At 44.8% G+C, this 24,872-nt stretch overlaps 1 long non-coding RNA gene across 1 annotated transcript in view; it reads left to right on the plus strand.

Annotated features, from left to right (window-relative positions):
* Positions 1 to 24,565, plus strand: part of LOC137566109 (uncharacterized) — a 170,472-nt gene extending 145,907 nt beyond the window's left edge. The window contains exon 3 of the long non-coding RNA XR_011030967.1: positions 24,310 to 24,565. This is a non-coding gene — a long non-coding RNA (uncharacterized lncRNA). The remainder of the gene's footprint in view (positions 1 to 24,309) is intronic.
* The last annotated feature ends 307 nt before the right edge of the window (positions 24,566 to 24,872 follow it).

A 24,872-nucleotide genomic window follows, 5' to 3' on the forward strand; every position in this document is an offset into this window, starting at 1 on the left:
AGGAAAGCTGTTTTGTCAGATGCTGTGTCCTACTGTTAATGTGACTGGCCAGAAGCCTCAGAGAGCAACAGTCAGCACAACAGGCCATTGGTAAAAGGGCTTTACCCTGCAAACACCAGGCTCTGTGCAGCCACTCTGTTTATATAACTCTGCTTTGAGGTGCATGTGAAATTTCCCTGACGCCTATAACTGTCAAACAGGCTATTATCCATACAGCATGAGGTTTTACTGCTAGTCTCACCACAGAGACAGGGTACTGATAATGTCCTCTGGGCTACACACAATGGATGGACGCACGACCAGATGGATCGGGGATCTCTACCGACGAACGATCATTCCCCGATCCATCTGGTCCAATCTGTAAGCATCACCCTAAAGAGGTTTCCCTTGTCCTCCCTTTCAGCCCCATTTCAGCTGTGTGGGACACCACAAAGTCCGGTGACAAAGGCTTGTTGGTGCTGCACGCATGCGCAATAGCAGCTTTCCGATCGAACAATAATAATAATAGTGGCTTGCCTGCACAAGCGCACTAGATGCCTTCTAATCAGGCTCTGGTGACAGGGCCGTCATCGGGGGGACAACTAACACTAGAGTGAGGGGCCCGCCCCCAACACCGTTAAAAAATCAAAATCGTGATTGCAGCTTTGACAATCATGTTTTTTAATCTCTTCCCCCCTTCTCTCTCTTTCTCTCCCTCCCTCCACAGCGATAGTGGGCAGCTGGTGCTGTTACTCACCTTGCCTCTCGCCTACACAGATCGCACCACCAGCTCCAGTCTCCTCTGTCCATGGTACCAGGGTGATGTCATCAAGCTGTGCCCCAGTACTGTAGACAGAGAGGACCAGAACTGGTGGTGCGATCTGCACTGCAAGAGGCACGATGAGTAACAGCACCAGCGCCCACTATCGCTGTGGAGGGAAGGTGGGAGAGAGAGAGAGAGAAAGGAGGACACCACTGAAGGGGAGGGGGGGGATTGGGATCCTGTACTATGGCACCTATACTTGCTAGCCTGTACTGCAACATCTATACTGGCTAACCTGTCCTGCCACACCTATACTAGTTAACCTGTACAGCAACACCTATACTGGCTAACCTTTACAGCAGCACTTATACTGAATAACCTGTACTGTGACACCTATACTGGCTAACCTGTACTGCGACACCTATACTGGCTAACCTGTACTGCAACACCTATACTGGTTAACCTTTACAGCAGCACTTATACTGGATAACCTGTACTGTGGCACCTATACTGGATAACTTGTACTGCAGCATTTATACTGGATAACCTGTACTGCGACACCAATACTGGCTAACCTGTACAGTGACACCTATACTGGCTAACCTGTACTGCAACACTGATACTGGCAAACCTGTACTGCAACACCTACACTGGCTAACTAGTATTGCAACACCTATACTGGTTAACCTGTACTGCAACACTTATACTGGCTAACCTGTACTGCAACACCTACACTGGCTAACCAGTACTGAGACACCTATACTGGCTAACCTGTACTGCGATACCTATACTGGTTAACCTGTACTGCTGCACTTATACTGGCTAACCTGTACTGCGACACCTATACTGGCTAACCTGTGCTGTAACACCTATACTGGCTAACCTGTACTGCAACACCTATACTGGCTAACCTGTACTGTGGCACCTATTCTGGCTAGCCTGCACTGTGACAGATGGGTGGGCGTGGGGAGGGGGGGCAGGCCTGATGATGTGTGAGGGGCCCCCAAATTTCTGTTTGTAGCACTGGATTGACATAAATAGCTGAGCCCCTGAGCCCAATCGGGTCCACTCTACAGCACTCTACTAGAGCATACATTATACAATTTTTAAAATAGATTAGATTAAATAAAAAAAATCCCATTTAATAAAAATCGAACAAAAATCTTCACAAGTTTGCCTCAGGCAGCAAAAAGTCTAGAAACGGCCCTGCATATAGGCAAGCCATGTAGAGATCTTTACAGGCATGTGTTGGGGTCCTGCTGGGACCACCACTGATAAGTATGTTTTCATTAGAATCAAAGGAGGAAGGGTGTGATAAGAAACAAACATAAGCATATCAGCTTTTCATGTACACATCACAAGTGTTGACAACATGTGGTCATTTAGCTTGTGTTAAAACAAGAATCTATGCAATTAAGATACTATCAGGTCTGGGTCCAGCCTGCTGTGACAGCTATTATTACATTTGCATAGTGTAACTGGTCTTTCCTATAATTAACCCTAACTCAAAATAAACACTGACTGTGTTTACAGCTTCATTAGATCTTGCCTTTATTGTTTCATTTACTAAACACTGAGACTTCATTACCACAAGGCCAAACCATATTCATTCATTGATATGAATATTTCTTTATAGCTCCTGTTATGATACACAATGAACTGTTTATAACCCCTGGGATGATACATTGACAGGTCATCTCTAATATATATATATATATATATATATATATATATATATATATATATATATATACTCACCTAAAGGATTATTAGGAACACCATACTAATACAGTGTTTGACCCCCTTTCGACTTCAGAACTGCCTTAATTCTATGTGGCATTGATTCAACAAGGTGCTGTAAGCATTATTTAGAAATGTTGGCCCATGTTGATAAGATAGCATCTTGCAGTTGATGGGAGATTTGTGGGATGCACATCTAGGGCACGAAGCTCCCGTTCCATCACATCCCAAAGATGCCCTATTGGGTTGAGACCTGGTGACTGTGGGGGCAATTTTAGTACATTGAACTCATTGTCATGTTCAAGAAACCAATTTGAAACGATTTGAGCTTTGTGACATGGTGCATTATCCTGCTGGAAGTAGCCATCAGAGGATGGGTACATGGTGGTCATGAAGGGATGGACATGGTCAGAAACAATGCTCAGGTAGCCCGTGGCATTTAAATTATGCCCATTTGGCACTAAGGGGCCTAAAGTGTGCCAAGAAAACATCTCCCACACCATTACACCACCACCAGCCTGCATAGTGGTAACAAGGCATGATGGATCCATGTTCTCATTCTGTTTACACCAAATTCTGAATATCGAGACTCATCAGACCAGGCAACATTTTCCCAGACTTCAACTGTCCAAGTTTGGTGAGCTCGTGCACATTGTAGCCTCTTTTTCCTATTTGTAGTGGAGATGAATGATACCTGGTGGGGTCTTCTGCTGTTGTAGCCCATCCACCTCAAGGTTTTGCGTGTTGTGGCTTCACAAATGCTTTGCTGCATACCTCGGTTGTAACGAGTGGTTATTTCAGTCAACGTTGCTCTTCTATCAGCTTGAATCAGTCGGCCCATTCTCCTCTGACCTCTAGCATCAACAAGGCATTTTCGCCCCCAGGACTGCCGCATACTGGATGTTTTTCCCTTTTCACACCATACTTTGTAAACCCTAGAAATGGTTGTGCGTGAAAATCCCAGTAACTGAGCAGATTGTGAAATACTCAGACCGGCCCGTCTGGCACCAACAACCATGCCACACTCAAAATTGCTTAAATCACCTTTCTTTCCCATTCTGACATTCAGTTTGGAATTCAGGAGATTGTCTTGACCAGGACCACACCCCTAAATGCATTGACGCAACTGCAATGTGATTGGTTGATTAGATAATTGCATTAATGAGAAATTGAACGGGTGTTCCTAATAGTCCTTTAGGTGAGTGTATATTTCGCGCAAAAAAATAGTATATCGTGCAAAAGTGCATTTATTTCAGTAATTCATCTTGAAATGTGAAACTAATATATGACATAGACTCCATACATGCATAACGATATATTTCAAGGCTTTATTTGTTATAATTTTGATGATTATGGTTTACAGCTTATGAAAATCTCAGAACATTAGAAGACTGTGAAAATGTTCAATATTCTAGGCTCAAAGCATCGGACTCTAATCAGCAAATTAATCCAAAACACCTGAAAAGGGTTCCTATTACATACATTAGTTTCACCTTTTAAGTTGAATTATTATGGATTTAAAAAGCGCTAATGAAATAAATGGACATTTATACTCTATTCTAATTTTCAAGTTTCACCAGTAGGTCGACTGCCCATTAAATGAACAGAGAAGCCATCTTATTTCCACTTAACAGCACCATCTAATGGCTGGAGGAAGTTATGGAGTTGCATGTAAACTAATGTCTAAACTCTCATACAAATGTACGACTGTCGCCCGGCATGGATTATTAATGATCCCTCGGAGACAGTACAGAGTAGATGCTATACAGATGTGCCTAGCAATGCATCTGTTGTTATGGGAGGGGGAGGGGAGGGATAGACAACATGCAGCAATGACAGAATGGCTTGAAGCGAGAGTGGTGAGTGAGGAGAACAATGCGATCGGAGGCTGCTCGGGTGTTGCTAAAGACCTTGCATGCTGGATCTTTAGATGACATTGGGCAACTGCTGTACACATGCAAGAAGAATGCTAGATTCTTGGCAGAGGCAGTCTTTTTTCGTCCGCCACACCTAAGTTAAGTCTAGCGTATGAAACGTAACAACACATCGCTCCTTTCAAAAGACCTGTGCCCACTGGGGCACCAATCTACTAGTTATACCGTAAAAATGTACCGTATACATTGTGGTATACTCCGGGCCGGATTACCGAGCAGGCAACAAAAGCAGTCGCTTGGGGCCCCATTCAGAGTCAAAGGGGCCCCATCAGCACATAAACCAGCCCTCGCCATCCTGTCAGCGGTGGCTGGATGGTATAATGGTTAAAGGTACTCTGAGCAGTGCAGAATCTATGGAAAGATGCCTATCATTTTAAAGCTCTCTTTCTCCTCTTTCCAATGATATATCAACCGCCACCCTATGCCTTAGTTTCACTAAAAGGCGTAGGATGGCAGTTTATCTATCATTGGAAAGAGGAGAAAGAGAGTTTCAAAATGATATGCATCTTTCCATAGTTACATTGTATTACACAGAACGACTTTTCTCCAAAGTCGGCAGCTCAATTCAGCACAATGCAATGAAATATAAGGAACCCAGGGGGATATAATTACAAACATCATGCTGGTAGGTGTGAGGATGTAATTAATTAGTTGTGGGTATGCTTAAAGGCATACCCACAGGCACTGCTCGGAGTCCTTTTAAGGGCTCTGCCTCTGACACAGGAGACCAGGGTTCGAATCTCGGCTCTGCCTGTTCAGTAAGCCAGCACTTATTCAGTAGGAGACCTTAGGCAAGTCTCTCTAACTCTGCTACTGCCTATAGGGCGCGTCCTAGTGGCTGCAGCTCTGGCACTTTGAGTCCGCCAGGAGAAAAGCGCAATATAAATGTTATTTGTCTTGTCAAATGATGCAGTGCGCTGCTGATTGTCTTCAGAGCCAGGCTCTCCTCCTAGGTCCCCCTCCTGCTACTGTGCGCTCTGCCGCTGCCCACTCCTCCCTCCCTTCCCACAGAGAACCACAGCTGCAGCAAGAATGATAGCAGAAAATGGCAAACGCTCACTCACCTATCCATGATCCAAGCGATAGAGATCCCGTCATCTGAAACCCATCTGTCTCTTCTACAGTGTAGCTGCTCGCTCTGATCTTCCTGATTCTCAGATCAGACAGGAAGTAGTAATAATAGTAGTAATAGAGCGGCAGCACTCTAGAGGAGACAGATGGGCTTCGGATGATGGGACCTCTATTCCTTGGATCGCAATAGGTGAATGTGAGTCATCTGGTGCTGTCATTCTCCCTCGCTGCGGCTGCCTTCTCTGCTGGACTATCGTATTCACCGGGATGGAGGCTGCATGGTGGCTGTCTAGTTTGGGAGGAAATCGGTTGTTCGGTGGTGGGGGTGGTTATGTAATTCTGTCTGGGGAACGGTTTCTGGTTTGGCGGTGTCCAGAGCTTTCTGCTATTGCCAGGCGGGAGATGCAGGGGGAAAGTGCTGCTGCTGTGAAATCTGGCGCCCTCTTCACAGGGGTGCCCCAGCCCCTGAGTGCAAATGTCCCAGCCATTCATCTCTCACTCTGCATTTTGCCGCTGCTATTCCCTGCATTGTGCACCCACAGAGGAAAGCGGGCTGTTGCCCATAGCAACCAGTAGCTCGGCTGCCCCGGTGTGTGCGGCATGTTGCTGTGCAGCTGCGTCTTCTGATTCTATTATGACATGATGGGGGGGCCCAAATCATTTACTTTGCTTAGGGCCCCATTTAGCCTTAATCCGGCTCTGGGTATACTGCAATGCACACAATGTCTGATGCCCTCGCATATTGGACACTATGGGGTTGCGCTACTCCATAAGAAAGGAGAGCCACAACATACTTAGCCTACTTTACCGTTAATGAGTGGACCGAGAGAGATGCTCATAATTTGTCTATAGACAGACATAAGAGTGAGCGGATATCATGCTGGGTAACCTATATGGTCACACCACACAGATGTGGAAGCTCAACTCTTTATAGAAGGTTCCAACTTCCAGGGACGAAAATAGACTAAAGTGCATAAAAACAACCCAGAGAGTATGTGTGGTCTCCTAATAGGAGCGCGGCTTCTGTATTCCTGCCAGACTCACAGCACACTGATAAAGAGAAGCAAATCAAAGGCAGAACCCTTGTCCTCATCTGAAATACATTTTCAGCATGATGTGTGCACTGTATTGAAGATTAAATATAGCACTTCCTATGCATCTCACTATGTATTATTGCACTACCGCAAAGGGTTAAGAAAAGACTATGACCAATGGCTGAAAAACATATGCAGCAACATCTGGGCATTTCTAAATATATATATGGGTGTGGCACATAGAGGCCATAAATGTGTGATCAGTCAGTGCTGCAGATTAATAAGGATAAGCTGCGTTTCTCTATGTGTCTCCCATATGGGCTGCTGCATGGTGACTGTTAGAGACGGATGCTGTTATAAAGATTTCCTGTAGGGGGAGTCACAATATCAACTTTTCCTACTAAGTTCACTTTCCTTGCAGCCTCTTTATGCAGAAACAGGTAAATGAGTCAGACTGGTAAACATTGAGGCAGGGAACACACTTGACTGTTTTCGTGCGCGTTTTCTGCACAGAAAAACTGAGAACTCATGTTAATCATTGGGCTAGTTATGCGCATTTTGTCAGTTTTCTCTATCAATTACATCAGCTGCTGTGAAAAAAACGTGTGCGTCTTCCTGCATAGAAAGTAACACACTTAGGGCTCGATTCACAAAGCGGTGATAACCCAGTTAAAGACTTTAGGCGTGATAACCATTTTTATCATGCCTAAACTCAGTTTAGGCATGATAAGTTTAGGCATGATAAATTTAGGCATGATAAGTTTAGGCATGATAAGTTTAGATAAGTTTAGATCGCGCGCAAAGTCCCGCACGCAAAGCAGCGCCATTAAACTCTATGCAAAGTGCACCAGACTTTGCGAGCGCAAAACTTTTGATCAGCTGTGCACTGCGGTGCTAACCCAGTTGGTGCTTAAACTTATCACGCCTAAAAACTCATCACACCTAAACTTATCAGGCCTAAACTTATCACACCTAAACTTATCATGCCTAAACAGAGTTTAGTCATGATAAAGGGCTTTTCACTAACGTGCTAACTGTTAGCACCGCTTTGTGAATCAGGCCCTTGGTGTGCAGAAAAAGTACGCAGAAAAACGCGCCGAAAACTGAAAGACAAGAATGTTCCCTGCCTGAAGTCTATTGCTCTAATATTCTGATTAAACTCCCAAACATTACCAAATTTGCTATGGAGGTCAAGTTCACTTGTAGGGACACGTCACATTTCTTTTCAAAAAGACCTGGATCTGATGCAGTTCCAGTGGCGTAGCTAAGGAGCTGTGGGCCCCGGTGCAAGTTTTACATTGGGGCCCCCAAGCACTCTATACATAACAATTTATATGGTGCACCAAAACCTGCCAATGGCAACTACAGTGTCAGAGGTGCAAGAAGGGGATGGGAAATAGCTTGTTAATGATCATCATTCAAAGCATCTATAGAAGTGATTATTCCAAGCACAGGACTAAGCTAATAGGACTAAGCAGTTGAGGGAGGGTCTTGCGGGGCCCCTCTGGCCCAAGGGCCCCGATGTGGTCGCAACCACTGCAACCCCTATTGCTACGCCACTGCAGGAGACATAAAGGTAACCATCCATCTAGCAATAATGGGCAGATCCTACCAAGAGACAAATCTCTCTCTAATCAAATATGATTAACGACAGATCTGTTGGCTGCCCATACACCACATTCCCCATCAATTTCAGTATGAAGAAAAATTTCCGTTCTGCCTTTTGTTTCAGAAAAAATGGCTTTTTGGTCCTTTTTAGCCCCATACACTCTCCTACGATTTCTGGTTTACCATGAGCTTGCTGGGCAAATTGTGACTGTTGGAGTCTCAAGTTCCACACCATAGAGCCACATTAATCCAGGTCATGCACTGATGAGGACCAACCAGTATGAAACAGTCTGAATGCATGTTGGATTATTGTGGCTCTGTACAATTAACAAGCTGACACATCATTGCATTCCAGCGGTTCTGGAGGTGCTTTATGACTTTCAGGGACAACATAGGGATGATCTGCATATTCAGCAGTGATGCCTTGTGTGAGACCTCATATACTCACTCCAACTTGAATAATCACAAACACGTTTTGTTTTAATGCTGGGCATACACAGTGCAATTCTGCGCCGTAATCGAGCCGCTGGCTCGATGCCGGCGCGTCCCCGCTCGCCCGCACAGGCGTGTGGATCGATTCCCGCTCGTCCCCATGGGCAGTTCCTTATCAGCCGCTTGTTTCTTCCATTGTCCGCCCGCGGGGATCGAGCGCGGAGTCGATCCGCCGCGGTGATCGGACATGTTGAATATTATCAATCGGGCCATCAGATAACTATTGCGCCGTGTATGCCCAGCATAAGAAGGCAAACTTCTGTTTTGCATGGTATTTTAGTAAGAGGGCTTTTTGGTCTATTTTTAGCCCCTTACACCCCCCCTTCATCCATCTTATTAGCTTTTCATTGGTGCTCTGCTGGTAATGAACACCTCTTTTTGTGCCTTGAATAGTTCTTACACCTCTGTGACACTGCAGTTGTCCATGGTAGGTTTTGGGGCTCCATATCATTAGAGTGTTTGGTGCACCACGTCAAACTCACACTGTGGCCCCAAGCTCTTTAGTTACGCCACTGATCTGCACTATGGAGCTACGTTTGCATGCTCGGTACAGTAATAAACACATTGGGGGCGTATCACTAGAGGAGATGTGCAGAGAAGAGTAGTGACATTAGGCTTCATGCATGGTAGCTATATGACCTATGACCACCCTCACTTTATTGAGAAACACTCCCATGATGCTCAGCTAGTTATTGGCACCCAGGGAACTCTGATCAGGACCATAAGGAAGCTGGGATTCTGAAATGCCACCGTGGCTGTGTCTTATTTCGGAGCAGAACCATGAAAAGTACATTTTGTGAGTCTCTTCATTTCTGAGCGCAACGCTATAAATCTGTTTTCAATTAACATATACCATCTGGCCTGCTTTGGTTTTTTCCAAGAAAAGAGCCATGCTTTTTGTATGTATTCTGTTTATATTAACTACGTCTGTTTACTTGCTAGAATTTCTATGTTACATATGGGATTATTTAGTTTTGAAAAGTGCTGCATACATGGTGTTCATTTCAACAAGTGACTGTGAGGCGTACGTACAAAAAGGGCGCCTGGACAAAAAGGGCGCGGGGTGTAAACTCTAAATAATAATTAATCATTAATAGGGTTTATAAATATAGTGTGCTATATTTCGTTTACAAATAATGTTTAACAAAATTATAAATCATTAAATAATGTTTATGAAATCGGAAATTGTGAAAACGTTAATCTTCCCTGTTTCAAAAGTTAAACTTATAATTACGTTTATAAAAAAACCAATAATATATGTTTAATTGTTATAATTGTATATTATTGTGAATAACCGTCATTTATGGTTTGTTGTTATAATAAAATTTGAAAATATTGTTTATAAAGATGATATAAATATAACTACGTTCGTAATAAATGTTGTAATACATTAGTAATTATTACTAAAATTTTACTAAAACTATACCTAAGCCTACTCTTACACAGAACCCTACCTGTACCTATCCCTAACCCCTAGACTCCCCTGTTGGTGCCTAAACCTAAGACCCCCCTGTTGGTGCCTAAACCTAAGACCCCCCTGTTGGTGCCTAAACCTAAGACCCCCCTGTTGGTGCCTAAACCTAAGACCCCCCTGTTGGTGCCTAAACCTAAGACCCCCCTGTTGGTGCCTAAACCTAAGACCCCCCTGTTGGTGCCTAAACCTAAGACCCCCCCCTGTTGTTGCCTAAGTACCCCTCCCTGTACCTACCCCTAACCCCTAGACCCCCCTATTGGTGCCTAAACCTAAGACCCCCCTGTTGGTGCCTAAACCTAAGACCCCCCTTTATTATGTGGATAATAATGTTTTACTAATTGTGGATTCAAAAAAAAATTTGCAATTTACGTTACGTACTGATCGCTTTATTTTGTGAATAATAATGTTTTACAAACAGTAAGAGATAAAACTTTAAATAATGTTTTAATTATTTAAATAAGATAAATATGTTTATTATTTTCATAAACGTTATTCGGCACGGGTGCATTTTATAAACGTAAATCACCACAAGTTCAGTTATAAATCATTAAACATCGCCGGGCGCCGTTTGTAAACTTTATTTAGCTCCTGGCGCCGTTTATAAACTTTATTTAGCTCCGGCGCCCTTTTTTCCTACTCGGCGCCCATTAAACGCTATTTATTATGGGAGTGAATGGCGGCGCCCTTTTTGTCCACTAGCGGCATGCGCCCTTTTTTCCCAGCTCCGACTGTGAGGCCGGCCTGTGCAGTGCGTGACCCATGTGCTTGTAAAATGCCCCAGGAGGAAAGAGGCTGAAACTTGCTGGAGTTTAGCTGGAATAGTGGAACATCATATCAGAGTGAACAATAAAAATGTTCTTGCTTTCTAGAGCTGGCCATAGACAATAGATGGTGGCTGGGCATTTGTTACAAAGCAAAGTACAAAACAATCATCCTTCCAGGACTGCACAAGCTAAACTGCTGCCAGAGAAGAGACATAAAGGCATTCAGGAATCGTCTGTTATTGGTCAGCAGCAATGATGGATTAAGATGAAATCGAGTCCTTGGCAAGGTTTGGCTTTGGCTAATCGTGATGGTCCTTTTGGCAATCCGAGGTGGGAGATGGGAGAGAGAAAGTGGCAGTTGGCCCCCCTGATACCCAGTATGCCCCGGGCACATGCTTAGGTTGCCTTGTGGATGATCCTTCTCTGGTCAGCAGGGAAATGCATTTAACTGGGCTTTAAATGCATCTTAGGTTTTCTTCAGGGTGTGTAAGTACACTTGATAGAAATAAGAATGTGTATGTTTCATGGTACAGTGCGTATACGGGATATCCCATTAGAAGAAACCTGAAGTGAGAGGGATATGAAGGCTGCCATATGTATTTCCTATTTAAAGGGGCACTACAGCGAAAAACTGTAAAATGTAAAATATGTGCAAACATATACAAATAAGAAGTACATTTTTTTCCAGAGTAAAATGAGCCATAAATTACTTTTCTCCTATGTTGCTGTCACTTACAGTAGGTAGTAGAAATCTGACAGAAGTGACAGGTTTTGGACTAGTCCATCTCTTTATAGGGGATTCTCAGGCATATATTTATTTTCAAAAGCACTTGGTGAATGGCAGTTGCTCTGTCCAACTGCCAAAAAAACTGTGTAGGGAGCAGGGAAGCTGACCAGCATCATTGCTTAAATCCTTTTTAGGGAATGTCTTTTTAACCACCCTGGCGTTCTGATTAAATCGCCAGGGTGGCTGCGGGAGGGTTTTTTTTAAATAAAAAAAAAACTATTTCATGCAGCCAACTGAAAGTTGGCTGCATGAAAGCCCACTAGAGGACGCTCCGGAGGCGATCTTCCGATCGCCTCCGGCGCCCAGAATAAACAAGGAAGGCCGCAATGAGCGGCCTTCCTTGTTTCGCTTATATCGTCGCCATAGCGACGAGCGGAGTGACGTCATCGACGTCAGCCGACGTCCTGACGTCAGCCGCCTCCGATCCAGCCCTTAGCGCTGGCCGGAACTTTTTGTTCCGGCTACGCTGGGCTCAGGCGGCTAGGGGGGCCCTCTTTCGCCGCTGCTCGCGGCGAATCGCCGCAGAGCGGCGGCGATCAGGCAGCACACGCGGCTGGCAAAGTGCCGGCTGCGTGTGCTGCTTTTTATTTCGTTAAAATCGGCCCAGCAGGGCCTGAGCGGCAGCCGCTGGCGGTGTTGGACGAGCTGAGCTCGTCCAGACCGCTCAGCTGGTTAAAGAATAAAAGCCTTGCTGAGAATCCCCTATGAAGAGATTGACTAGTCCAAAACCTGTCACTTCTATCAGATTTCTACTGCCTACTGTAAGTGACAGCATATAGGAGAAAAGTAAATTATGGCTCATTTAACTCTGGAAAAAAATGTACTTCATATTTGTATATGTTTGCACATATTTAAAATTTTACAGTTTTTCGCTGTAGTGCCCCTTTAAGTAAATCTAAATATCTAAATGTAAATAGTAGAGCTAAGCAAATCATTCTTTTTTTTTGCTACTACTTTTTTGCTTCTGCCTATTGAGTCTGCCAGGAGAAAAGCGCGATATAAGTGTTTGTCTTTGTCTTTTTGTCTTTGTTTCTGTGAGCCAGGAAATGCATCCAGAGCTGCTGTATTATAGCCACATATAGCACTAATGCCTGGTACACACGATGAGATCTTTTGGCAGATTTACTGCCAAATAAGATTATTTCCAACATGTCCGATCGATTTTCCGATCTATTTTTAGTTCACGCCTATGCAAAATCAATAGGAAATCAGATTGGACATGTTGGAAATAATCTATCCGGCAGAAAATATCCCCAAAAATCTCATCGTGTGTACCAGGCATAAGGGAGAGAATTCACAAAGCTTACTTGTGTTTCACCTTAACTGTAAGGAGAGATAATTCATGAGATAAACTGATAAGGAGAGAAAAAAACAGGAATTAACCTCCTGGGCGATAATCCCGAGCTGAGCTCGGGGTATGTCCCGCAGGAGGAGTTCTCAGGGCCTGCTGGGCCGATTTGCATAATTTTTTTTTTGTTACACGCAGCTAGCACTTTGCTAGCTGTGTGTAACTTCTGATCGCCGCCGCTCGCCGCCGTGCCGCGCAGCCCCCCCCCCCCTCCCCGACCCCTTGCGCAGCCTGGCCAATCAGTGCCAGGCAGCGCTGAGGGGTGGATCGGGACTCCCTCTGACGTCACGACGTCCATGACGTCGGTGATGTCATCCCGCCATGGCGACCGGGGAAGCCCAGCAGGAAATCCCGTTCTGAACGGGATTTCCTGCTTACTCTGATCGCCGAAGGCGATCGGAGTGGGTGGGGGGATGCCGCTGCGCCCAGGGCTCGCTACATGATTTAAAAAATAAAAATGTTTAAAAAAAAAGTGCTGCGCCCCCTCCTGGGCGATCTAATTGCATCGCCCAGAGGGTTAAATCAGTTAAGGAGAGGTGACTCATGGGTTAAGTTACATAAGGCAAGATAAATCATGAGTTAAATCATTTAAGTAGAGATAAATAGTGAGTTAATACGTAAGGTGAGATGATTCAACAGAGAAGCTTTGTGAATCATCCCCAGTAGCACTAAGAAAAATGTTCATGAAGCCCCCAGCCTTTGTTACACATCAGCAATGATGCCAGTTATGCCTTGAGTGGACATGGGCTAACAGTCATCCATTAATGTCATCAGTGCATGACAGTGACAGATTTAGTTCCACCCCTGACCTGACATTGAACAGTTACCATGACTACTACAATAGGTTAAGAAGGAAAGAACCAAGTCAAGTAGGGATCTAATCTAGTTTAGGGGACCCAGTGGGAAACCTCAAAGAGACATGGCTGCTCTCTGCTCACAGAAAACTTACTAACTTGGTTGTGACCTCTAATTCGTAAGAAATAAACTCTAAAACTGCACACTTCAGGCACAGCTTTTTCTTCGACTACCACTCTCACTTGAGCAACTTTACTAGACCTAAGCAGTTGGTGCCAAGGATAGTGTTTACCACTGGTTCCCCTACTTCTTACAACTTAGTGGTCGTGGCCAAATTAGTAAGTTTGCCGTGAGCAGGGAGCATCTATTTGTCTATAAGGTTTTCCCCTGGGTCCTCTAGACTAGATGAGCTCCTCGAATAGTGCTTACCAAGGCAGAACATAAGGGGAAGCAGTGTGTTTACTGAATACAGTGATGGAAGCACTGGAATGACTCCTAGTACATGAACTCTCTAGGTTGTATTCAGGATGCACACCACCATACTCAACACATATTCCCTACAGACCATGTATGTGGAGTTACACTTTAAAATAAACTTTATCCTAAAATAAGAAACAGTTTACAAAAATAAAAGCATAGCGCATTGCAAGCTTGTATATGTTATGCCTGCAGACAGCGCAGAGGAAACTGAAAAAGTCAAATCCATGGAGACGGCGATTTACTGGACAGAAACACTAGCAGAACTTACATCAATGGTTTATGCAGGTGCAGAAATGAGATCAACTTTTGGAACATACTTTAAACATGGAGCAGGATAAGTATACACGCCAACGTACGTGGGATTGTGGAGAAAATAGGGGGACTATTATTCAAGGGCTTAGAAAAGTCAAAACTAAACCATCAACTCTAACATTTATTACACATTTAAAAGTTTGCTATATAAAGCTATATGTGCTAGCATTAATGGCTGTGGTGTATCAGACGGCACAAATGGTCACAGGCGGCAGCAATGCCTGAATTCCAGACACAGGCTCAGGTTTATGCATGGTTAGCTTCCTTGCTGCGCTGTAATGCTTTCTGCATGATATTTTCTATCCTTGCAAGGACTGGAGTGAACTGCTCAGGTTATGTTAGAAAAAAAACACAACGGACAGTCATATGGAAGGAACTGAGACTGACTCCATTTTGCACATATTGCTTTCCTAGTTGCCATGCTGATCCTCTCTTTTAACCAATTAGCAGCTTCAATAGAGTTATCTCGTTTGAGATTAGTGTGCTGCTTTTGACCTCAGTCAACAGAACTCAATGGCCTCAATTCACTAAGCTTATCTCCTGTCTTTAATAACGGTTCTAGAGTTGTTACCATGGTGATGAGGCATGTCGTATTCAGGAAACATTTTACCTCAGGCAAACCTAAAGTTAACTTTTCTGTTAAAGAGACACTGAAGCGAGACTAAAGGCCCATACACACGTCGGATTTTAGCGAACGACCCGTCGTTTGAACGTTCCGTCGTTCGGACGTTTTCGCGTCAAATCCGACGTGTGTACAGACTATCGTTCGGGAGATAAGACTGGTTACCAACGATCCGCCGGGCGGATCGCTGGTAACCAGTCTTATCACCCGAACGATAGTCTGTACACACGTCGGATTTGACGCGAAAACGTCCGAACGACGGAACGTTCAAACGACGGGTCGTTCGCTAAAATCCGACGTGTGTATGGGCCTTTAATCTCACTTCAGCTCTCATATATAGCAGGGGCACGTGTGCCCCTGCTAAAACGCCGCTATCCCGCGGCTTAACGGGGGTCCCTTCACCCCCAACCCACCCCCCCCCGCAAACCTTGGTCGCAGACTTGGTCGCTTTTTTTTCCTTCCTGGAGGCAGGGCTAACGGCTGCAGCCCTGCCTCCCAGCGCGTCTATCAGACGCGCATCGCCGCCTCTCCCCCGCCCCTCTCAGTGAAGGAAGACTGAGAGGGGCGGGGGAGGGGCGGAGATACGCGTCTGACAGACGCGCGTGGGGCAGGGCTGCGGCGGTTAGCCCTGCCCCAATGCGGAAGCGCTCCCCCGCATTACGGAGGGGATTTGGGGGGACAGGGACCCCCGTTAAGCCGCGGGATAGCGGCGTTTTAGCAGGGGCACACATGCCCCTGCTAGCTATGAGGTCTGAAGCGAGATCTATTCTCGCTTCAGACTCTCTTTAAGTTAACTCTCCAATCCTTAAAATAACTCCAGAGTTAAAGACAGGCTGTTAATTAACTGTGTGTGGAAAATAACTACAGAGGCGGTAGCGTAAGGAATGAAGAGATAAGATAACTCTCTCACTGTGTGGAGGTAAGTTTTCTCTTGCCTTATTATCTCCAGCATGATCTTAGTGAATTGAGGCCATTGTGCTGTAAATTCTTGAAATGCTTTGATCTCTCTCTACTAGCAGAAAATATAGAAACTGAAAGCAGAAGTCCTCTGTTATTGCCTCACACTGCCCCCTAGTGGCAAGTGGTCATAAATACACATTACAGCAGTTCTAATTAGAAGCAAGGAAATGCAACAAATAAGAAATAAAAGCAATGTGCTAAAATAAATTGGCCTGCAGCACTTGCAAGCCTCTAAATAAATTGGCTGCTAAAGGGTTAAAGGGCCTCATCCATCATGCACATTTTTAAAGCAAGCAAAAATGTATTCAAATGCAGGATTTCAGCTGATTGATTCCAATCAAATTATTGTTCTAAAACTGTGAACTGTATCGATCAGAAAGCTAGCGGTAGGAGTGGCTTAATCGTTTTTGAACACATTTCTGCTGAAATCTTTAAGGTTGGTAAAACTATTGCTTCTCCTCAGTTAACATCTGTTCTTCAGTAACTGATTATTTTCAAGACTCTGCTGCCACCTTTGATTTTCAGGATGGCTTGTGGGCCATGTCACATGCATAGAAACACATAGTAACTTGAATAAATCACGAATCTCTAGCACAAGTATAAATTAGTTAAAAGGTAGTGATGAGCACAAATTTCACATAATAATTAGCAATTAAGATGTGAAATCCTAATGCTAAATTTTGGGAAAAATCATAATCAATTTCGTATGTAGCTGTAATCAGGAACCATAATTTTACAACATTTTTGCTGAATTTTGTGCTGACTTTAGTGGTTAATTGCAAAGCCCCTATAGTCACCAAAATTGCTACGTGTGTGAAGGGGAATAGTGAGAACAAGAAAAAATAAAATAAAAGAAAATTGATTTTAAAAATGCAAAGGAAAAGGGTTTTTAAATTGTAATTTTTCTGAGCTTAAAAAAAATTTTTCCTTCGCATTTTTTAAATCAATTTTCTCAAAACTACAAGGTCTTTTTGAAAAATTATTTGATTCATTCTCAATATTCCCCTTAAAGAAAACCTGTAACTTTAAAAGCCTCCCCTGGGGGGTACTCGCCTCCAGATCCTATTAAGGCTTCCCCCGTCTTCCTCGGTCCCACGGCAGCAGCGATAAAGCTCCTGGAACAGCGGGGATGTAAATATTTACCTTCCCGGCACCAGTGCAGGCGCAGTATCGGTTCTCCGCCTCAGAGATAGGCGAAAATAGCCGATCGCTGTCGTGCCGCTCTACTGCACAGGCGCAAGTCTCCTGCGCCTGTGCAGTACAGCGGACTTGACAGAGATCATCTATTTTCGTCTATCTCCGTGCAGAGAGCCACAACAGCGCCCCCGCTAGAGCCAGGAAAGGTAAATAAATCAGCACTTATCAGCGCTTATCAGGTTTGTCGAGGGAGGATTGCCGGACACTTCGGAGGAGCCAGCACTGGACTGCCTGCAGCTACAGGGGAGGGGGAAGTCTCATTGGGACCCTGAGGCTTCCCCCTCTCGAGGCGAGTACCCCCAGGGGAACTTTTTTTGTTACAGGTTCTCTTTAACATGTGTAGCAATTTGCTAGCGAGCGCGATCCAATGTTAAGCATAGGAGCGCCGCAAAATCACTTTTCAATTGCTATACATAGCGATTTTACAGGGATTTAGCGGCACCTGCACAACCCTGAAATTACCAGCTTACCCCCAAATCCCCTGCAGAACTTCAAAACTTAAATCACTAATTGCAATTGCAGTCACTAGCGCTAAAATAAAATTGCTACAAAAGTAGCTGGGAATTGCTGCTGAAATCACTAGCAAAAATGTTGCGCGGTTGCAACTGCGATCAGCAATCTGTAGTGGCTCAAAGTCTCTGGCCTAATAATGTATTTGAAAATACCAAATTGGGCAGCCAGGCCACACCTTGAAGTAGTTTAAAGCAGACTACCACCTAAAATGGTTACAATAGTTCAGAATAAATATATTAAAAAAAAATCCAAAACCTTATTCTCTTTCAGGCCTTCAGCTTAGAAATGGGACAATTAACGCACTTCCTGTTGATCTTGACTGGTCCAATTCTAAGCTACGTACAGTTTGCATGAAAATTGTATGCAAGCCAGAATTATTTAACCACTTCCATACCATGAAATTTTGTGCTGATCTGTGCTGCGTGGGCTCTCCAGCCCACAGCACAGATCAGATAGCAGCCAGGCCGATCAGACTTCCCCCCTTTTTTCCCCACTAGGGGGATGTCCTGCTGGGGGGGGTCTGATCGCCGCCGGCTGCTTGCGCTTGCGGGGGGGCTCTTCAAAGCCCCCCTCTGCAGCGCTTCCTGGCCTCCTTCCCATTCCCTCCCTCTCCCTCCCCCTGTGAGCGGCGCAGGACGGATTTCCGTCCTGCGCCTGATGGGATAGGCTTTAGCCTATCAGATGCCGGCGATCCCCGGCCAATCAGAGGCCGGGGATCACCGATCTCCTCTACGGCGCTGCTGCGCAGCAGCGCCGTATACATGTAAACACCGGGGAAGGTCTTCCCCGTGTGTTTACATTTACCCTGCGAGCCGCTATCGGCGGCTCTCCGGCTGTTCACGGAGACACCCTCCGTGAACTGACATGGAACGGCCGCTCATACGAGCGGCCGTTTCCATGGAATACACTTCAGGATTCAGGGGCGTATATATATGCACCGAGAATCCGGAAGTGGTTAAATCTCTTTGCGGGAAGTCTGTTTTTTTTTGTTTGTTTGTTTGTGTTGTAGAATTTTTCCCCCCTTTTTTTTCAAACCTGTACAAAATTGTTGTGCGGTGCGGTATCTAAGCCCCCACTGCACAATGCTTCACGACCTGGGGCCATATGCAATTCACTTTTTCACCAGAGTTTTGTCCTAGTAGATAATTTTCTCCTAGTAGATAATTTTCTAGTAGGATTCTTTAGTAGAGCATTTTCTTGCTTCCTGGTGGCTTAAAGGGCATTTTTTTTTGAACAGTTTAAAAATATCACCTAGGAGAAAACTCAGGAGAAAGAGTGAATTGCATATGGGCCCTGGTGTGTAAATACACATACTTCCTACATACAATGTTTACCCCGCCACTCCCGATCACCCTACTGCTGTTGTTCGTTCCCACCACTATCCCATCATTTAGTGATCGGGGAATGGGAACAGCTTGTTCCCAAACCCAATTGCAGTGCCTGGGATGAATGAAAAGCCAGAATCATGCTGATGTTGGCATTACATTCAGATTACAAATGTGAACAGATACACTAATTACTTCCGAGTACTGTAGTTCTGAGTTCCCCAAACCAGTCCTCAAGGCCCACCAACAGCTCAGGTTTTGCAGACAACCACAAACCTGCACAGGTGAGGTCATTAGTGTCTCAGCAGAGCTGATTAGCTACCTCTGTGGATGTCCACAAAACATGTACTGTTAATGGGCGTTGAGGACAGGGTTGGGGAACACTGCTGTAATTCAGTGTAGCACCATCTTGTGGCCAAAAAGTAAAAATGTACCCCAACATACACACACATATACACTTTATAAATAAATACTTTTTTTTTTTATAACATTTTAACCCCTTATATTACCCTATAGTTACCAAAATAAAACACTTGTAAAAAATAAAATAAAATAAATGACACCATTAAAAAAAAACAAATAGTTACCTTATGGACTTTTTAAGATGTATGTCATTAGGGTATATTACTGTTAATTTTTTGCAAATAAAGGCTTGTAATTAAAGAGTTGAAAATCACCAAATGGAAAAAAAATACACCTTTTATTCCCAGATAAAATATTATCGCCATACATTGTACTAGGGACACAATTTAAAAGGTGCAATAACTGGGGCAAATAAAATGTGTGGGATTAACCACGGCAGCAAGTTCTATTTTAAACCAATAATGGCCGAAAACAGAGAAATAATGATTTTTTTCTTATCGTATTTACACTCATATAAGTCTACCCGTTTATAAGCCGAGGTACCACCTTTTCCCTCAGAAACCAGGAAAAAGTGATTGTCTCACATATAATCCCCCACCCCAGTATAGCCCCCTCCACAGTAGCTAGATGTGCCCCTAGTACAAGTCAGCCCACCTCCCCATAGCCAGATTTGCCCCAAGGATGATACAGCTCTGTTTCAAGATACCACTAGATGGCATCCTAGATATGACACACAGTGATTGCCACACGGAATAATCCCCAATCTTTGCACCACTGACACACATTGCTTGCATGCTCCACTCCACAATCCTGGGGGACACAGGTAGTCTTGAGCAGCACACTCTGCACACCATGTTGCAGAGGATAGGGGGGACACTGACACAGCAGGGAGCCAACTGGCAAGAGCAGGATCACTAGTGCAAGATCCTTACACTCCTCTGCCAGTAACAGGGCCTGCTCCGCCATCCGTTCTGCTCCACTGACTTGCATATAAGCCAAGTTTTTTGTGCTGAAAAATTAGGCTTATATGCTAGTATATAAGGTATTCCATTTAAAATGCATATAAAATAAAAATTCTTAGCAAAAAGTATCACCCAAAGAAAGCCTAATTTATGGTGAAAAAAAAAATCATAATTTCAGTGTGATAAGTAATAATAAGGTTATTGTCGAATGAATGGGAGGAGCGTGATGTGAAAATTGCTCTGGTTTTTAAGGGGAAAAACCTGTGGTTGGGAAGTGGTTAATCTACCATAATATAGAGTTGACCACCTGGAAAAGGATTTGATTTTACAGGTTATGCTCTGTTTTAGCCTGGGAGATGAATGCTTTGTCATATGACTCTGTGTCAACCTCAGTGTCTCTTGAAGGGACAGATTCATCCCCAGGGACAGGCAAAAAGAAAACAAATAGATTGTTCTCTGATCATCTGGAAACATTGCTTGAAGCAGATAAATGGCAGAAGTTGTCCCTTCTCTTGTTGTCATGCTCACCCTGTGAATGAACTATTTACATTTAGAAGAAACATGCAGTTTAGGAACTCTGACCTCCCTGAGGAACAGGACACAACAAAACAAAAGTAAGCATTGGCAGCTTTAAGTGAAAACAAAGTGAATAGATAAACAATTGCATCTATCCTCCTATTCTTAAAAATGACTTTTAACAAACACAGACACAAACACAGAACATTTATATCTCGCTTTTCTCCTGGCGGACTCAAAGCGCCAGAGCTGCAGCCACTAGGACGCGCTCTATAGGCAGTAGCAGTGTTAGGGAGTCTTGCCCAAGGTCTCCTACTGAATAGGTGCAGGCTTGCTGAACAGGCAGAGCCGAGATTCGAACCCAGGTCTCCTGTGTCAGAGGCAGAGCCCTTAACCATTACACTATCCAGCCACTTTTAGATATCCCAGTTCTATGTTATGTTTAAAGGACAACTGTAACGAGAGGGATTCGGGGGCTGCCATATATTTCCTTTTAAGCAATACCAGTTGCCTGGCTATCTTGATCCTTTGCCTCTTATACTTCTAGCCATAGAGCCTGAACAAGCATGCAGCATATCAGGTGTTTCTGACATTATTGTCAGATCTGACAAGATTAGCTGCATGCTTGTTTCCAGTGTGATTCAGACACCACTGCAGCCAAATAGATCAGCAGGGCTTCCAGGCAACTGGTATTCTTTAAATGGAAATAAATATGGAAGCCTCCATATCCCTCTCCTTACAGTTGTCCTTTAACCACTTAAAGTGAACCAGACACGAAGCACCCTCATGTATTTTACCATATATCTCAGTGCGAACATTAGAGGAAACACCTACCCTGCTGTCTGTTTCATTTTTAACTGTTCAGCTTGCTTGTAATCAGCCCTGATAAAATCCCTGACTGAGCATTCAGTCTGGCTTTGCTATAATGACTCAGCTATAATGATTCCTGAGCAGAGCCACAAGGGGGCAGGCTTGGGCTTGAAAAGAAACCAGAAAAAACAGGCTCAGCTATAAAAATTCCTGAGCAAAGCCAGACTGAATGCTCAGTCGGGGATTTTATCATGGCTGATAAGAAGCAAGATGAACAGTTAAAAATGAAACAGAGAGCAGGGTAGGTGTTTTCTCTAATGTGCCCATTGATATATATGGTAAAATACATGAGGGTGCTTCGTCTCTGGTTCACTTTATGTACCAGAGACCGCTGGTACAGAAACCGCGGAATCTCGATGAATTGCCGCACATACCCACCGCAACTGCTGCCACCGCCACACATCAGGAACCTGGGCCACCCACATTGCCGTTTCTATGATGGCAGAGTTCCTGTGAGCTGGTCAGGAGACGTTTTTCATTGGCTCCTGACCGTGTCTTTCAATGCAAGCCAACAGGAGTTGCTTACTTTGAAAGACACGGCCAGGAGCCAATGAAATCGGCTCCTGACCCACTCACAGGAACTCTGCCTTCGTAGAGACTTCAGAGCCGAGTGAGCTGCGGTGGGAGATGGCGGAAAGACAGCGGCGAGATCGGCGAAAGCGTCAGTGAGTTGAAATGTACGCCCTGGCAGCCAAATCAGCATCAAAACAGGGCATAGATTTTTACTATCTTGGTCTAAAAGTAGTTAAAAACTTAAAAAAGCAGATTTATTGTTTTGTCTCCGCTGAATGAAACTGTCTGTCTCGGGGAACTCAAATATATGAACTATTGATCTATCCATCCTCTCCTGGCAGAGAACTGGACTTCCTAGAGAAAAGTATTTTATGGCTGTAATTCCTAATCAGTAGTCCCATGGAGTGGATCCCAACTGGAGAAAAACTGTCCGGGCCCGTTTCCACTTGCATGGAAACCGGGCCGAATCCGCAGAGTTTCCCCGCAGGCAAATTGCGCGGGGAAACTCTGCCATAGGAAATAATGGCGCTTGGCCTAGGAATTCGGCCGACATTGCCATCAGTTTTCGTGCGGGAGGCAGCAAATCCCATAGCTGTGCATGGCACGGCTTCTGGGAAATCATCTGCGTACTCGCAGACAAGGAAGTGACGCGCGGCGGATAGTGAAAAAGGGCCTAAGTTGCGTAGTGGAATATTAACTCTTTCAAGCAGAGAAAGAAGAGAAGCATCACATCATAGTTATTTGTGTTATGCACTGTACATACACATGTCTATCTCATCATGTCACTTAAAGTGAACCTTAAGGCAGAAAAAAAAATGAGTTTTACTTACCTGGGTCTTCTACCGGACCCCTGCAGCAGTCCTGTGCCCTCGCAGCCACTCACTTATCCTCTGGTCCCCCGCTGCCACCTAGTTTCGTTTTTGCCGACAGGCCCGTCAGGACTGGCCATGCGTAGCTTTTTCTGCATTCCCGACTGCAAGTAGCGATATTTTGGGCCGCAACGCGTACAAAAATATGCGTTGCCGCATATCTATGCGTTCGTAATGCGGCAACGCGTATTTTTGTACGCGTTGTGGCCCGCAATAGCGCTAATTGCAGTTGGAAATGCGGAAAAAGCTACGTGTGGCCAGTCCTGACGGGCCTATCGGCAAAAACGAAACTAGCTGGCAGCGGGGGACCAGAGGATTAGTGAGTGGCTGCAAGGGCACAAGACTGCTTCAGAGGGCTGGTAGAAGCCCCAGGTGAGTAAAACTAATTTTTTTTTTCTGACTTAAAGGGACTCCGAGCTCAGAGTAAAAATAAAATTTGAACTTACCTGGGGCTTTCTCCATCCCAGCCCTGGTCGGGACGTCCCACGCCGGCCTCCTGGCTCTTCTCCCGGCGGCTGTCCGCATAGCGCGGACAGGCCGGTCCCCCGGGCGACACTGGCGAGTGTCGGGCCTTCTCCTTCCGTATAAGTCACGAATGACGTCACACGCCGGCCGCCGCACGTCATGACGGCGGCAGGCATGACAGCACGGCGCATGTGCGATTAAACCGCGCATGCGCCGTGCTGTCACGCCGGCCGCCGTCATGACGCGCGGCGGCCGGCGTGTGACGTCATTCGTGACGTATACGGAAGGAGAAGGCCCGACACTCACCAGTGTCGCCCGGGGGACCGGCCTGTCCGCGCTATGCGGACAGCTGCCGGGAGAAGAGCCAGGAGGCCGGCGTGGGACGTCCCGACCAGGGCTGGGATGGAGAAAGCCCCGGGTAAGTTCAAATTTTATTTTTACTCTGAGCTCGGAGTCACTTTAAGTGTCCCTTTAAGCTTTCCTTTAAGGTTACTCATGTAGCCATACACCTAATAACTGCTAAAACACAGTTGGCGTATTTCTATGCTTGCAGATTCTACCTGAGGTGAAGGCAAGAGACTCGATGACCTGGATTCTGTAGGCAGATCACACATCATATTTCTCCCACACAGGCATAAACATCACCTTGTGTTCCTCACACCTCTGCATATAATGAGAACAACAGGCTGCTGCACTTTCTGAAAAGGGAGATGACAGAAGCACTGAGGCTGATTCATAAACCTTTCACTAATGATCTCTGCTTAACTTCAGTCCTAAAATAATATTAAAGCTTAATCGTGATTCATTCATTCTGAGTGATTTTTTTTTTTTTTTGCTTGAAAAGTTCAGGAAAGTTATTTTACAGATAAGGTGAAAAATAAGTATGGAGATGAAGAATAAGTATCATTCATTATTATAATTCATTATTTATTATTCAAGAGATGAGTTTTTGTGCATCAACCCTCTATTAAGACAAAATAAGGGAAGACTGGATAGATTCATGCGGATGAGATCTGATAGGACAGTCTGCTCTATAAATCTAGGAGTACTTCCTCCTCCAAGTCATTCTTGTTATTAAAGTGGACCCGAATTGAGAGCGAAATGGTGGCTGCCATA

The sequence above is a fragment of the Hyperolius riggenbachi genome, chromosome 1 (genome assembly GCF_040937935.1).
Source record: "Hyperolius riggenbachi isolate aHypRig1 chromosome 1, aHypRig1.pri, whole genome shotgun sequence".
NCBI lineage: Eukaryota > Metazoa > Chordata > Amphibia > Anura > Hyperoliidae > Hyperolius > Hyperolius riggenbachi.